Here is a 15,320-nt window from a genome sequence, read left to right as displayed (position 1 = left end):
AGGTATGAACTTCCACTACCCCTCTGCAAGCACAGGGGTAACTGCAGTTTAAGTGGATTTAGTCACAGTGCAGTTGGGTGGATGGAAAAGACAGTAACATCTGTGGAAATAAAAAGACCCTTCTGCATAAAATTCAAATAAAGATTTCTGCAGGAGCTCAGACTACATCTCTCCATCTGAGCACTGGAGAAAAGTCACAGTGGGCTCTCAACAACCCCAGAAACCTCTTCAGCCATGTCACCAAATCCACAAACAAGATTCTTCTGTGTTGCGTTGAACAGAATAGCAGAATTTTATCTTTAAAGACTGAGGAAATGTGTTGGGCTCCATGGCAGTGATTATTACTGACTCCAGTATCAGATTGTCACCAGCGTAGGACGCTCTGCCTGTATTCCCAGGCAACTTGAAACAATAGCTATTAGGATTGTGAAGCTTGCCCATTTGTTTACAGAGTGGTGATAACTCCGAGACTCAAAAGGGACATTATGAATCTGTAATCTGCCGCTTGGTCCACTGCCAGTACTCCTAACCTTTTGTCCTATAATAATTTTTCTAGGGGGTTGTGTTATTTGGGTTCAAAAGGACTGCAGCATAGCAGAAATAGAAAATGTGAGAACTAGCAAAAAACAAGAGAGGGAAGAATTTTTGATCTCAAATATGTAGCACTAAAACTGCAACACTGGATGTATTTTTTCTTTCCATGCTTAAATCAATTCTAAAGAGGGATTTTCTAACTAATCTGCATTTGTTACAGAACTTCGAGGATTTCTAACATTGTGCTACAGACCTAGGAGATCATGTGGCAGAATTTAGGCTTCCATCCCTACAGAGTATACCAGTTCTTTGTTATGGTGGTGATAGAAAAAAAGGACAAAGGCAGCTGAACACAGGCCTGGAAGGGCTGTATACCCCAGGGTTGTGGAGAGTCTTTTCTGGCACAACTTTACTTGCCTTTATTCAGTTAACTTGTGCTGGCAATTGCCAGGACTGCAGGAGGTGGGGCAGCATTCAATTCAGTGACTAACCATACTATTAGCTGGACAAAACAAACACTTTTCACCTGAAATGGCATGTATCTCTCCAGTGAGCCTGGAGACTAGGGGGGAGCTGAGCTTTAAGGGTGTAACACTCCTGATTTCAGGGTTGCGAAGCATGAAAGTGACAGAAATCACCTGGGGGCGGGGGAACATGGCAGCAGAGCTCAAAATCTGGATTTTTTTTTTTTTTTCTGGTGCTACTAAAACTAGCATTACACATTCTGAGATTATATCTGAGGGGAAAAACACAGAAAAAAATGTGTAGATATAAAACAAAAGATATTTCACAAAACTGCTGGAAGTTTCTTCTCATCACTGTTGTTTTGGTTATGACTCAGAAGTTTGACTTGTAAGGCAACTTGGTATTTTGTTCACCAGAACACTTCTTAGTGCTTTGGATAATGTCTGTACAATGATTTGAGAGCTGATTTAGTAGAACTAAGTACACGGAGTCCTGCAAACAACGCATTTTCCATCACTGCTGGCAGTGTCCCAGCTGTATTTAAAGCATTAACACTATGGCTAAGAAGAGCTGGAACTGGAATGTTTGCCGGTGAACTGCCCTGTGGCATACTTGGCCTTGCACATCCCCAACCTGTGCACAGCTCACGTATAAGAACTGGCTCCTGCATGTGGGTCCTGCACGTGTGATGAGGCTCTTTCCTTGCAGGGTGCATGCTTGCATGCAAACAGTACAGACAAGAGGTAAATCCAGCCATGAGCACAGGGTCAGACTTGTGTTTCCCAGCACAGCCTGCATATCACTTGAAATATTGTAGTCCTTCACCAAGAAAGAGGCAGCACACACGTTGTCTGTGCTAAAAGACACCTAAGTTAAAACTGGCACACAGACTCTGGGGTTTGCAGATGATCAGCATGTCTGAAAACCAGGCACTTTATTTTGACACTTGTATACAACCGCCTTAGGGGTCTCATTTCAGAAATGCTATTTGCAAATTTAGTTCTAAATATTTTATCATGTCTATTCCCCTCAGAAGGAGCTGTGCAGATTAAATGCAAAATGCTTGTAGAGTCCTCGGATAAGATGCACTACTGACACAGAACGTATTGTTAATTATGATTAATTATTATTATTCTGCTGGCTGACAAGCATCTGACTGACGGATACTTTCTAATCCCTATTCTCTCCCCAGATTTTCTTCCTAATTAGTGTCCTCTAGAACCTTGTAATCACATGCCATGCAAATGAACTGTATGTTATTTAGTCAAATAGATTGCAGTAGATTGGGTGACTTCCTCTGTCACAAGCAGGCTAGAGAAAAAGAAACAGAGAAAAATTACATGACGTAAACTGTCACTTTCTCTTGTGGGAAAGCAAGACAGACATGAGCACTGCTCTGGGCCTACAATGCAGGAGTACAGCTGCCCTCTGCAGGTTACTCTGCCACACACAATACATCAAGTCACAGCATCTCAAGGGCGTCATGAAGTGGTTCAGAGATATGGGGAATAAATAGCTTCTCACTACGTTGCTGACAGATTATTTTAACCGGATTAAAAAAAAAAAAATAAATTAAAAGCCACCAAAACAGAATCTGGAAGATGTGGCATCACCATTTTCCCGTGGGAATCCCTCTGTACGTTCACACGCTGGCTCCGAGGCAAGGCCAAACGCTGGGGCCAGCTCTCAGCCTGCCCAGCCTGTGGGGTGAGGTGGGTGTCCGGCTCGGACCCCCCTGAGCCGCACAAGCCCTGTGCCCGTGAGCAGTGGTCTGCGGGCTGGTGGCAGTGGCAGAGAGCCAGAGCCGCAAGGATCTTCGCTGCAAGAGCTCACGGCTCTTCGCGTCCCGGTACAAGGGGTCAAGAAAGGAGTGTGGAGCCTCCGACACAGAGAGGGCATTTCTCAAACGGTTTCAAAGTGGCTCCTCCCCCTTCTACTTGTGCATCCCCCAGAACGGCAGCGGCTTAGTTGCTCCTGGCTGCAGAGTTGATGCTAAACCTCCCTCACCTCAGAGGAGACCAAGCTGCTGCTAACGACTGAGAAATTTGCAGTTCCCTGGCTGAGGAAAACACAGCGTACAGTCCTCTGACAGTCACTAATCCCTTCCCACTCACTGACACCCTACCTCCCAACCTGTCTAATACCACCTAACTCATCTAATATTTGCAACCACTTCTGAACCCTTCTGCAATCCCTCTAGCACACCCACAGTTCTCAGAGATGTTGTCGCGTGCATTTCTCCACCGCACTTATGCCTCCGCTTGCTCCAGTGCCTGCATCTTTCTCTGGCCCAGCCGTTCATGTCACCACACACAAAAGCAGGTCAGGGGATAAACAAAACTTCTTTTGCTGGATTATCTTTTAAGTTGAGCAGCACTTCTACTGCAGTGATTGTGCAGAGGCACAGGCAGAGGGACTTCTGCAATGAAAGGGGTGTGGGGAAGCATGGAGGAAGAAGAGGAGGAGGAAAAAAGCTGGAGGGTACTTAAGCTAGGTGGATCAATCGTGTAGCTAAACATGAAACCTGAGCCTGACACTGTGGACAAGTAAGGACTAGTCTTGTTGTGGCCATACTGCATGTAGGCCCGTTCTTTACCCTTACAAGCTCAATGTCACCAGCAGCAACACCCACCTGCCAAAACCCCTGAAGGTTTGGCTTCACAGACCTATTATATCATCACTCCTGAAGCTGTGGCATCACAGACCTGTTACAAGTTGTGCTGTCTCAGAAGTGGAGATGGCTGCTGTCTATCATTGCCCATTTGACGCCTCTACATTATGTAAGAGACTCTCCTGTCAGGTCCTGGTGAGCTTGCCCTGCTGGGTGCTTGCTAAATTGCTGTGAAAGGATCAAGTGTTCATTCCGATATGCTCTTAGGTCCACAGGTCTTGACAACATTTGATGATCTTTTCCAGGTCTTTCATGTCGAGGTATGTAGTTCATTTGCATGTGTACATCACAGAACAGAATGACTGCGGTTGGAAGGGACCTCCAGAGGTCATCTGGTCCAGCCCTCCTACTCAAGCAGCAGAGCAGGTTGCCCAGGACCAAGTCCAGATGGCTTTTAAATACCTGAGCCCTCTGTTTCCATCCAGCTGCTTAGGCACTAGAAGCAGCAATGTCTCCCTCAGGTTCCCACTTCTCCTGAAGGTCACCTCTTCAGGAACATGCACTTGTGTTGAGTGTCACAAATGTGGCACATGTCCCTCAACCATGAAGAGACTTCATGCAGAATTTTCAGCACTGCTGCATCTCCCTTAAGAGACAGAGCACAAAAGGTGACTGAGTCAGAAAACAATCAGCTTCCCAGATCTCCACCAGTCTTTTTCATCAGAGTCAGTGGGATCAGGTGTAATACCAGCTCTCTGCAGCCTGAGGCTGTAAAACTGGGTGGCCAAAATAGAATAGTGCCTGCTCTATCAAGTATGAGGACTTCTATGAGATCATTTTCAGGCTCGACAAGCACTGTCTGATAAATCTGTTCTGGGGTAGAAGCCAGCTTGTTGCCTGAAAGAAACCACCTCCAGTAGCTTCCCTGTCAGGGCAGTCTGATATCTCCAGCTCCTGAGATTCCAGCCTGCCACGGAAGAAAAACAGCAGCAGATATCCAAAATGGAGTCCAGTTCAACCTGTGGTTATGCATAAAGAGCCCCCAGTATAACAGTGAATTTATAAACTGTACATAAATAGCTTCTCCAAATCATTCCATGGGCACAGATTTTGCAGGGGAACTACATAGCTGGCACTCCAGTAGCACGTGATGTGTAACCTACACCATGTAACAAAGGAGTGACATGCAGCCATGCACTCCTGCCTCTCAAGACCTCCTGGCTCATGACAAAACAAAATACCAGACCTATATCCAGCCAGGCTAGAGCTCACCAGCCTGGCCAGCATGGTGCCCAGGGACAGAGCACATACCACGCATGCCAGAAACTTGGTTCTGACCACTCAGTCTAGATGCAGAAATTAGCAAGAATTGAAGAGACCTTTGCAAGTAAGAGGAGATGAAATTCTAGACAAGCTATAATTGGCAAACCTGAATGAGAACAAGGAGTGACTAAGATCTCCTTCACCTGATTAACTGATGCCTGGAAGTGTTTCAATGATGCAGTAGGAATTTTTAAGTAGCAGCCATATGTACTTGTCAAGATTGCTTCATGACAAAAAACAATGCCAAGATTTCTGATCTGCCTGCCACTGAAACACAATCTGACTCATTCAAAAGCAGTTGATCTATTATAAATATAGGGTCTACATCCTTCAGAAGAGCTATACCAGCTAAGGTTTAGCCTGTATTTCCCGGGAACTGGAGTCCCATTCTGTCCTTTGAATACCTACCAGTTCCTAATAATGCCCTCAGTCTGTAGGCTTACTGCAATAGGAGTATTTGTGATATATAGGTTTCGTATGTATGTGCTCTGTGTATGTCTATGTCCCTATTGCTCTCTAAAGCACAAACTTAAACCCACATTATGCTCTGGCATCAGAGGCATATAAGGGAAGAAGGCTCCATCCGTAGCATGGACAAGTTAGACAGTGTCTTGGATTTATTTGCCCTCCAGTCAAGCCCACTACCACATATCCCATCACATCCTGCAATGCTATCATGGGCCAGAGAAACCAATGTCAAGCCCCTTCCTGGAAGGGGCTGTTGCATGAGATGGCTCATTGGAAGCCAGGGGCAGCTGAGCTTTGAGTGTGTCATGGCATTTTCCCTGCCATCTGGCTTACACTCCCCATGGTAGCAGGACACAGTGCTCCTCTCTAGTGTGTTAAGTGGAATCTGCATCGCCACTTCAAAAACGTTTGGTACGCAACCCAGCCTCGCTCCATTACCCTTCTCCTCTGCCACCCAACTCAACTCCAAACGTTCATCTGATCAAATGATTTGATTTAAACCTACGGATTACTTTTTTTCATAGTCTAGAGTGACCAGGGGGACAAATAAGCTGTGTGCTCCATATTGTTGTCATTCAAGAGGGAATTAACACTGTACCCTGTTTCTCCCTTCCACCTCTCACCTGTGTGCAGCCCTGCTCAGCTGAGATTCAGAAACAGACTCAGACTCCTCTCTATTAAACACGAAAATTACCACCAACACTTTACCACTTTCTTTTCTCCAGACTTCCTGTTAGCAGCCTACAAAAGAAAGACTTGGGGTGCGGGGAGGTGAGGGGTGGGTCTTAACATTGCAGAAGCGGAAATCAGCTTTCGTAATGCCGTCCGATGGCCCAATAATTGATACAATACACTCTTGTCATGGCAATTAGATCTGTAGTCTAAGCATTTCTGGACTTTTTGCCAGGAAAGAATTGGGAAATTAATGAAGGCAAATTAATTATTTGTCCTCATGGTTTCTGATGTAAGAATACAGCTGTTCTTTATCAGCATAATTCATTATTAATGTCTCCCAAAGCTCAGCTCGGATATATACCCATGTTCTTCACATGCCACATTTCTGTTCTGATTACATATCAAATGGTTTGTAAACACCAAAATGGTTCTGCATTTCTAAGCTCTGTTCTGGTTGTGGAAAAAATGAAACAAGGACTCCTTTTACCATACACACGAGTTTTACAGTGATAACACTATTACTGGCTCCTACAGACGTAGTCCCAGTTTACACTTGTATAAGTGAGGGAAGCTAGATTCTATGCCATGGAATATACCAGTCTGCTACACCATAGACCAAATGTAGGCTTAGGAACGTAATTGCAAGTAAAGAAAGATGTCTTTTTGCCAAATTGGGCAGCAGATACAGTGATTCAAGTGGATCAGTTTCAAAGATCAGGAAACCAGATGTTTATAGCCATTTATGTATTCCTGTCTTTTCCCCCACATGACAGTGTAGCCACACACATCTCATTTAACAAATTCCACAAGACTTGTTCGCTTGGCCCCAAAGGGACACTGCAGCTCACAGATTTTCTTGACAAGTTCTTGCTCTGGTGAGCGATATATTACCACCTGACAGCAGAGTGTCAAGCATGCAAAGAAGCAGCCCGCAGTTGAATGCAAGAGGGTCCAGAAACATGGGAGCAAAGATAATGGAGTTAAAATAACGAGGAATGAAAAAGGGAGAATGTGAGGAAATGCCCTGCCATGTTCTGCGTTTACCATCTGAGCTCTCTAAGGGCAAATTGTGTGGCCTTGGGTGGGTGTCACAGCAGCACGTGAGGAAGAGCTGGGAGCAGCTCGCTGGCTCAGCTGTATTTACTGTGGGAGGGGCTGCCGCTCTCATACAGTGGGGTCAAGTAAGGGGATTGCAGGGAAGGCAAGGGGCTGCTTGCCCCATAGCTTAATGCGTCTAATTACTCCCTTTCCCACAGAGCTGGGTAGAATGGCTCAGAAAAGCAATTGTGCTTTGTCTCTTTCCTTCTGAGAAGAGAATGAGGTGCTGCTTAGGTAGCCTGGAGAATCTGATTATTGCTTTCCTCAGAGTGCCTTGCCCAAAGAGGAAGAGCCTTTGCCATCTAAACACAGTGGAAGGAAGGAAGACACAGGACTCAGAACTCAAAGAAATACCCCTACACTCGTCCTTTTTGCTCAGGATACAGGATCAGCACAGATTTTACAACGTGCTGCAGGTGAACTGACATGGCAAATGGGAAATGGGACCTGAAAGAGAACCAGAGGATTAGACCTAAGCAAGGAAACTCAAGGGAAATTGTTAGAGAAGCTACTGAGGATGATAAGAAGAAAGAGGCATTTGGTAGTAGGAGAGTCAATTGTGTGCCTGGAGAATAGCCATCCTTTTATAAGGACGGAGCTAACAGAACAGTGATTATGGCTGTGCCTGAAGCAAATGTTCATGGTATTACTGAGATGTTTGACAATTTAGTCAGGGGAGCTCAAGATGAAAGCAAAACCTATTAGCCCTGTGTGTGCTGTGGAAAAAAGGGAATGAATGGTATCTTATATTTATATCGCACCTTTCATCCTGAAGGATTCCAAAGCACTCTGCAAACCACGCGTGGAAGTGACTTCTGCCTTTGCTGAAATACGGATGACAGGGTGAAACACACCAACTCTTTTAACATCAGCAACCAGCATTGCTGCACAGCAGCTCAGGAAAAAGAGAGAGACAGGTAGGCACAAATCAAAATGCAAAATAATACTTTGCTAGATAAGGATGTGGAATAACAGATGAAAAATATGCAGTATTTTTGGAAATATTCATTATACTAATGCAAAAAGACTGTAGTCAGGATCCATGCCTTACTGACTCTGAGTGCTGCATACACACTGACAAATAACATTCTTTCTCCACAGAGTTTCCCAGCAAAGGCACTGTATACGAGACTAAAATCCAAGTAAAGATGTGATCTTGAATTTAGTCCCTTGTTCTCCTACCAGAACAAAATCTCTTAAATTCCTTTGAATTTAATGACAGAACATGACAGAATGCATATCTCTATCTATCACTTTTAAGGATTTCATTTTAGTTTACCCCTGGATATATTTTTTTAAACACATGTGTACACAGGAAGAAAAGACTAGCTAAAGACAATCTGCTTTCTTCCTAAAAAGGAGGAGGGCAATTCATGAGTTTTGATCCATCAGTTTCACATCATATTTGCCGTAATTTGATTACTGAATTATCATGGACATCCAAACTGCATGTTAGATACAAGCCAATCACTACAGATGTGCAGCTACTGTGGCCTCACATGCTAATAATCTTCACTTTTTAAACAGCCTTGCAAAACTACTGCATATTTTACAAGCTCAGGCATTAAATTTTCCCTTACCACTTTATCATAATGATATACGAGAATATTTAGCAAGGTTTTATTTGCTGTGGGAAAGAGAGGCAGCATTTTCTAGGTCATTTTAAGAATAACTTTAGGCAATGAGGAACTACGGGTAAAAAAGGCACAGCGGTGACAACTGAGTTGATGTTAATCATAATCCCTATGTAGGTGTCTAAGAAAAAGTGTGTGATAGCTGACAAATGCAGCAGCTTTTATCTACATCCCATTAAACTCTTAAAATGCAATAAAGGACCAAGCCAATCTTGTTTTCTATTTCCCCATGATAAACCAGGACAAGTTCTGCAGAAGCAAAATCTATTGGCCAACGTGTACAAGGTATTCAAAGTCGTGGGAAATGTAATTTTAAACACAAAAGGCATAACCCACTTATACTTACTGAGATTAAACTGGGAAATCTCACCGTTATTTATTAATTGCAATGATTAAAGAAAGTGCTTAATACAGTTCTAACATTTCATAACATCAACAACATGGGGGGGGGGGGGGGGTTGCCTGTAGATGGTGCAGTAGGGCAGCAAAGTTACTAAGTTTTTCTTTAAATAAAGATTAAATTGGGTTTGAAAGCTAGTCATTACCAGATGTTCATAGTTTAGAAACATTTTTCCAGTTTAAAATTTGTAGCAACACTTCCACTCAACACAAAAATGTCAAGGAAAGCCCAGAAAATAAAGAAAATGCCATTTGGTTATATAAAGGGGTTTTTTAATTAATGATGTGCTTTTCATTTCTTTCATATAGCAAGGGCAGTGCGCTTATTCAAACAGGCTTTGGGCCCCAAACCAAAAAAAAACAATTACCAGGGTTGACAGAGGCAATGTCCTGACCCTTCTCCATAAACAGCAAATGGACTTTCAGGACCTTAGTCTGTCTCACGCCCGAGGGACTGACCAAATCAATGGTGTTAAGCCCAAGAGAATTTTTTTTTTCTTTTCTGTGTTAACCACCTTGGTCCTGAGTAACACAAACTCAGGGACAAACCTACAACTCACTAATTCCACAAGAAACAGGTTTACATGAAGGAAACAGCATGTTGATAAAGGTACAATGAAAATAAAATTTTAAAAAATTGAGAGGCAGACAGCAATATTGGTATTTGCGCTGCTTCAGCAGTGCTGTGACAGCTCTATTGTATACTGCAAAATCAACTGCTGGTGAGAAAAACACTTGTGCAAAATTGCTTCTTGAATCCAGTATTATCCTCTCTTTACACGAGCAGGTTGAATTGACAATGGATTCTTGGTAGTTTCTAGGCTAGAGAGGATGGATGAAGTTCAGCTTCAAGCTTGCACCCAAATTTGAATAGACACTGCGGGGAGGAGGGGGTATGGCCAGACCCAGCAAAGCCTGGCTTGTAACATGGTGAAATTCTCATGCACTGTCATGATAGGTTATTTGCTGAAAAAAAATCATCAGCTGGGATGCAGGCAACACTAGAAGTAGCTCATTTTTGCTGAGTTGTTCTCAGCCCAAATCCTTCTCCAATTGTGCACTGTTGCTTTTATTTATTTATTTGGAAATCTAAGTCCTTATTTACTGAGGCAGTCTTGCTACCTCACTTGTATTGCTGTTTGGTCCAGCATCTTTTGGAAAATATTGCTAAATCAGCTTATGCCTAGTCAAGACAAAAGACCTCCATCCCCTCAATCTGACATGGGGAGGCCAAGTAGCCAGGCCACCTAACAATTTTAAAGGAAAACAGGTGCAAAAACATGGGCACACATGAGGCAAAACAAGACTTGGAAGGAGGAAAACATAGGTGAGGCCCTAGAGACGCCCACCCTGACCAAAAGGAGTCCAAAGAGCCAGGAATGCCACACCAAAGAACTTTTTCAGAGATGTAAGGAAAAAGAATAGACAGGGTCTGTTGTCAGAGAGCCCTTTCCCTTCTGAGCTTTGTGGTGTTGTGGATAACCACATCGGCTGCGGATAGGAAGAGGCTGATGAAGAAGTGACTTTGTGGGCCTGCAGGCAATGTGCATATGAGACAGTGACAAAAGCTCACATAAGGTGGAGCTCTGCCAGGCTGAATATACCCTGACATGAGAGTTGAGAACTGCTTTGTGATTTCAGTACCAACCCTAGGAATGACCCTCTGTATGACTTTGGCCTTGAGGGCTTACAACTCAAGGCCAAATTTCACCATGTTTTGGTAGTAACAAATTCTAAGGATGCTAATGGGAGGCAGTCCGCTGTATTTGCTGTCTGAAGTCATCTTCCTATAAATGCCAAATCAAAGTAGGCTATGGCACTTTACCTCTTGCCTCTGATAAGTTTGCTCCACAGCCTATTTCTCCCTGTGGTGGTATTAAGTAGGGACAACTCCACTGAAGTCAGTAGAGTTTTACTGCTGTAAAGCCAGTGTGAGATCATAACCAGAGTTCTGACGTTTAACTTTGATAGGATTTTGCTTCATCCCTGAATTTGTCTTTTCATGGCTTTCTCTTACGTAAATGAGCTTTAACAATGCTTATGACCATTAAACAATATATTTAATTACTGGAATTTTTAAAGCCTCTTGAGATCTTGCAAAGGAAGATACTCCATAATTACAAAGTAATGTACAGAACTACTGAATCACAGAGTGGCAGAGGTTGATAGGGACCTCTCAGGACTATGTAGTCCAACCCCTGCTCAAGCAGGTTCAGCCAAGGCAGATTGCCAGTCAGGTTTTGAATGTCTCCAAGGACAGACACTCCACAACCTCTCCAGGCAACCTGTGCCAGTGTTTCACCACCCCCACAGGAAACAAAATGTTTTCTTATGTTCGGATGGAATTTCATGTGTTTCAGTTTGCGCCCATTGCTTCTTGTTCCGCCAGCGGGCATCACTGAGGGGAGGCTGGCTTTGTACACAGAGCTCTGCAGCAGCTACAGAAGTTCCATCCTGTGAGACGGCTTAAAATTTCCACAGAGAGAATCTCACTTTCTTTTATAGTATGTGGGACTTGGATATAATTTACAGAAATATCAGGTCACAATGGATACTATACCACAGGTTTTGTCCCATTTAAATAAAATCTACAGACATTTCTCATAACAAGAAAGCCCTATAGTAAACCAAATCGTAAGCTCTACCATGCAATGGTCCATACTCTTTAATTAATATCACACTCCCTTGGACAAACTGGACAGGTAGCACTCTGCCAGGTAGTCTGAGGACAGTTCAGGGAACAAGCATCAGACTGTTTCCAATATGCAGCATGCATGAAACCCCTTGAAGCTCACATATGGCATTTAAACGGATGCTACGTGTGAGCAACACTCTGTCCCTTGCCTTGCAGGGACAGAGATTGGGCATGGTCTGTTTTATTTATCAGCACGGACAGACTCTAATCATATTTCATAAGCCAAGGAAGGTCAGACTCTCATTAATGACTAATTGCTGTGCTTACTGAAATCAAATGGGAATGGATACTGTCACTTACTCCTAAGTAAATTGTACCTTGAATGAGAGGTTGTCCTATGGAATCCAGTGTGGGCCTGGGATTCAGCTAATGATTAGTGGTCTACCAGAAGACCTTTGAATTTAATGAAAATATGAGTCTCTTCACTTCATAACAAGGGATCTTCACGCACGTGGCTGAAGTCTGCTTGACACAGCTGTGTATGTCAGGGGTGTCAGCCCCACTACTCCCATTTCTGGTGTCTATCAAGGCCAGCAAAAGCCCTAGTGTAGATGCTGCAATACTAGCGATAGTTCAGAGAAACCCCCTTATCTCCACAACCAAAAGAAATCTTCTGCTTGCATTTACAGGGTTTGCCAAGTTAGGTCTGCTGATCCATCTACTGGGAAATGCTATTCAGTGCAGACAAGGCCCAAATTCAAACAGAATAATAAAAGTGATTCAAATTTTTCATAAGGAAAACAAGGCTCTTTTCCCAAACGTACTGCTTCTCCTTAATAACGAAATATCTTTATCACACATGTCCTGCAGCATGTTGTTCTTTCCAGATATGGGATTTTGCTGGGAAGTTGTGACACACAGTTTGTGGAAGCACTTGCCAGCTGAGCAATGCTTTCACTACTGCTCACCACACTCCTTAAATACGCATGCTAATTATGTTACAGGCTGTCTGTATGGAGCTATGTGAGGCTACACTATTTTCCTAGGAACCACAGTGAAGAAGTCAGCATGTGCCTTCAGTTGTCTCAGCTGTGCATCTGCTGTGATCAGAGTCTCTGTTGATAAATAAATGACAACCTCATTAAGCATTCACCCTAGAGGTGTTTCTGGTCCTCAGAAGTGCTCATCCTTTAAGGTTATCGCTGAATGCCTTTTTCAACACCAAGGAGTTGGTGAGGAAACTGTTCTTATTTAAATTAGAAGAAATCTGAGCATGGATAAAAAGGGGTGTTTTTAATGCCATATAGAATTAACCTGGTACACCACAAATGGCTGACCTCCAGCTGGACATCATGTCACTGATCACAACCCTTTGAGCCCACAAGTTGAGTCAGTTTTCAATGCACTTCGTTGTCCTTTTCGCTAGTCCACACTTCATCATTTTGTCTATGAAAATGTTATTGGGAGCCTGTTAAAAGGCCTGCCAGAGTCAAAACAAACAACATCCATTGCTCTCTGCTCATCCACCAAACCAGTCATTTCATCGTAGAAGGTAATAAGATTAACTGAGTACGATTTTGTCTTCGTAAATTCATGCCAACTACTTCCAGTCACCTTCTTGTCCTTTGTGCATTTGGAAATGGTTTCCGGAATTATTTGCTCCATCACCTCCCCAGGCATCGAAGTGAGGCTGACTGTCCTGTAGTTACTCAGATCATTCCTCCTTCTTGCTCTCCTCAAAGACAGGACTGACATTTGCTTTTTCTAGTCCTCAGGAACTCCCCCCGCCAGCAACATGATCCTGCTCTTCTGAGCCTAAGTCATCACTGCTCCTGACCTTTCCATGGGTCTCAGGTGCCTGGAATTCCTGAGGCAAATCTTACCAGTGAAAACCAAGGTGAAGAAGCCAATGAGTATCTCTGCCTCTTCCATGTCCTTTGTTACGAGGTCCCATTTGTAAACTCATTTCTACTGTGACATACAACAGCATTTACAATTACCATAGCAGGATGAAAACCACAAGGACAACAATAACTCTTAGATAATCATAGGCTGAATTCAGATAGATATTTCTTCCTGAGACATGGTAATAGCTATTTTCATTATTACGACCACTTCTCCCTCTTCTCAAAACCACCAAGTTTAGAAAACTGTCAGAAGACCTACAAAGCTACACTAGCATTGGTCTTTTCAGCAACAGTGGCTGTTAAGTTCTCTTCCGAGTGCACTGTTCCATCTGCTTTTAAGTATAAATATAAAACAATGAAGTAGAGAAAAGAACAGCTCTGAAGGAAAGTTGCCAGAATAATTTACATATGATAACCTCTGAAATCGGTGATAGCTCATTTGCACTTAGAGGATAAATAGCAAAACTGCATACAGCCTGGCTGAACAGCTCGCTCTTCCATAGCACAAAGAGATAATATGGGATCACTGCAGGTGTAAAGAGGAATAGCAAAGATACATAACGAGATGTTCTTCATTCCTGGCTATGATATTAATGTGATTACTGATCATGTCCCTTCTGGTGTCTGTACTTCAGAAAGCTGAAAAAGACAGAGGTGGTTCAGCAAGAAACCAGAATTTTAATTACAGAAGATACATCCTGAAGTAAGCAACTAGAAGATTTTGTTAATTTTCAAGACCACCAGAGCTGATCTGACAAACCCGACTAGTCTGTTGGTACATGTATTGTCCTGGCTTGGCTGCGACAGAATCCCAGCCCAGCCGTGCTAGGCAGGCCATTAGCAGGCTCAGCCAGAGCAGCTGACCTGAGTTAGCTACAGGGGTAGCCCATACCATAATGTCATGGGCATTATAAAGGGGGAAGGTTTGCTGGGGCTTCTTCCACTCCTCCTCTGTCTTCTCCTGAGGACTACTGTTCTGTCATTTGTGACAACTGGATATTCATTTGGCTGAGTATAACTCTGTATATCTCTGTTGGTATTGGTGGTGTTTTCATTAAATCTGTTTCACTTCCACCCATGGGTCTGCTCTTCTTTTTCCCCGATTCCCCTCCCTGGCTAGTGAGGGGTTGTTCGGGGATAGAGCCACTGTTATAGTTTAGCCCTGGCTATGGGCTAAATGTAGACAACATGTACATTGGGAGAATATTGGATATTAGCAGACTGTAATCTACAGAAAAATAGCACAGTGAGTTCTGTGAGTGGAAACTAACATTAAAATACAGGAAATGAGAAACAGCACCAGGGACGACTTTCTGGGGCTTACAAGTATCACTGCTAGCCTCCATCTCCTACTCCCCATGACAGTGCTGACCTTTTGTGGTGCAGTGGCTTCCTCCTTTCTTCTCAGCATCACATGCCTGCCATGAGGGCAAAGAGAAGACATGGTGCCAGGCACAGACAGAAGGCATTTGTGTTTTTCTTCATTCTCAATCCTCTGCTACAGGCATGCCACTTTCACAGGACCCATTCTCATCAGTACTCTCTGCTCCTGAACAAAATGTTAATTTATT

This window comes from Leptosomus discolor, chromosome 8 (assembly GCF_034619465.1).
Source record: "Leptosomus discolor isolate bLepDis1 chromosome 8, bLepDis1.hap2, whole genome shotgun sequence".
In the NCBI taxonomy this organism is placed as follows: domain Eukaryota; kingdom Metazoa; phylum Chordata; class Aves; order Leptosomiformes; family Leptosomidae; genus Leptosomus; species Leptosomus discolor.
The sequence above is the reverse complement of the archived record's forward strand: the minus strand, read 5'-3'. Positions refer to the sequence as shown.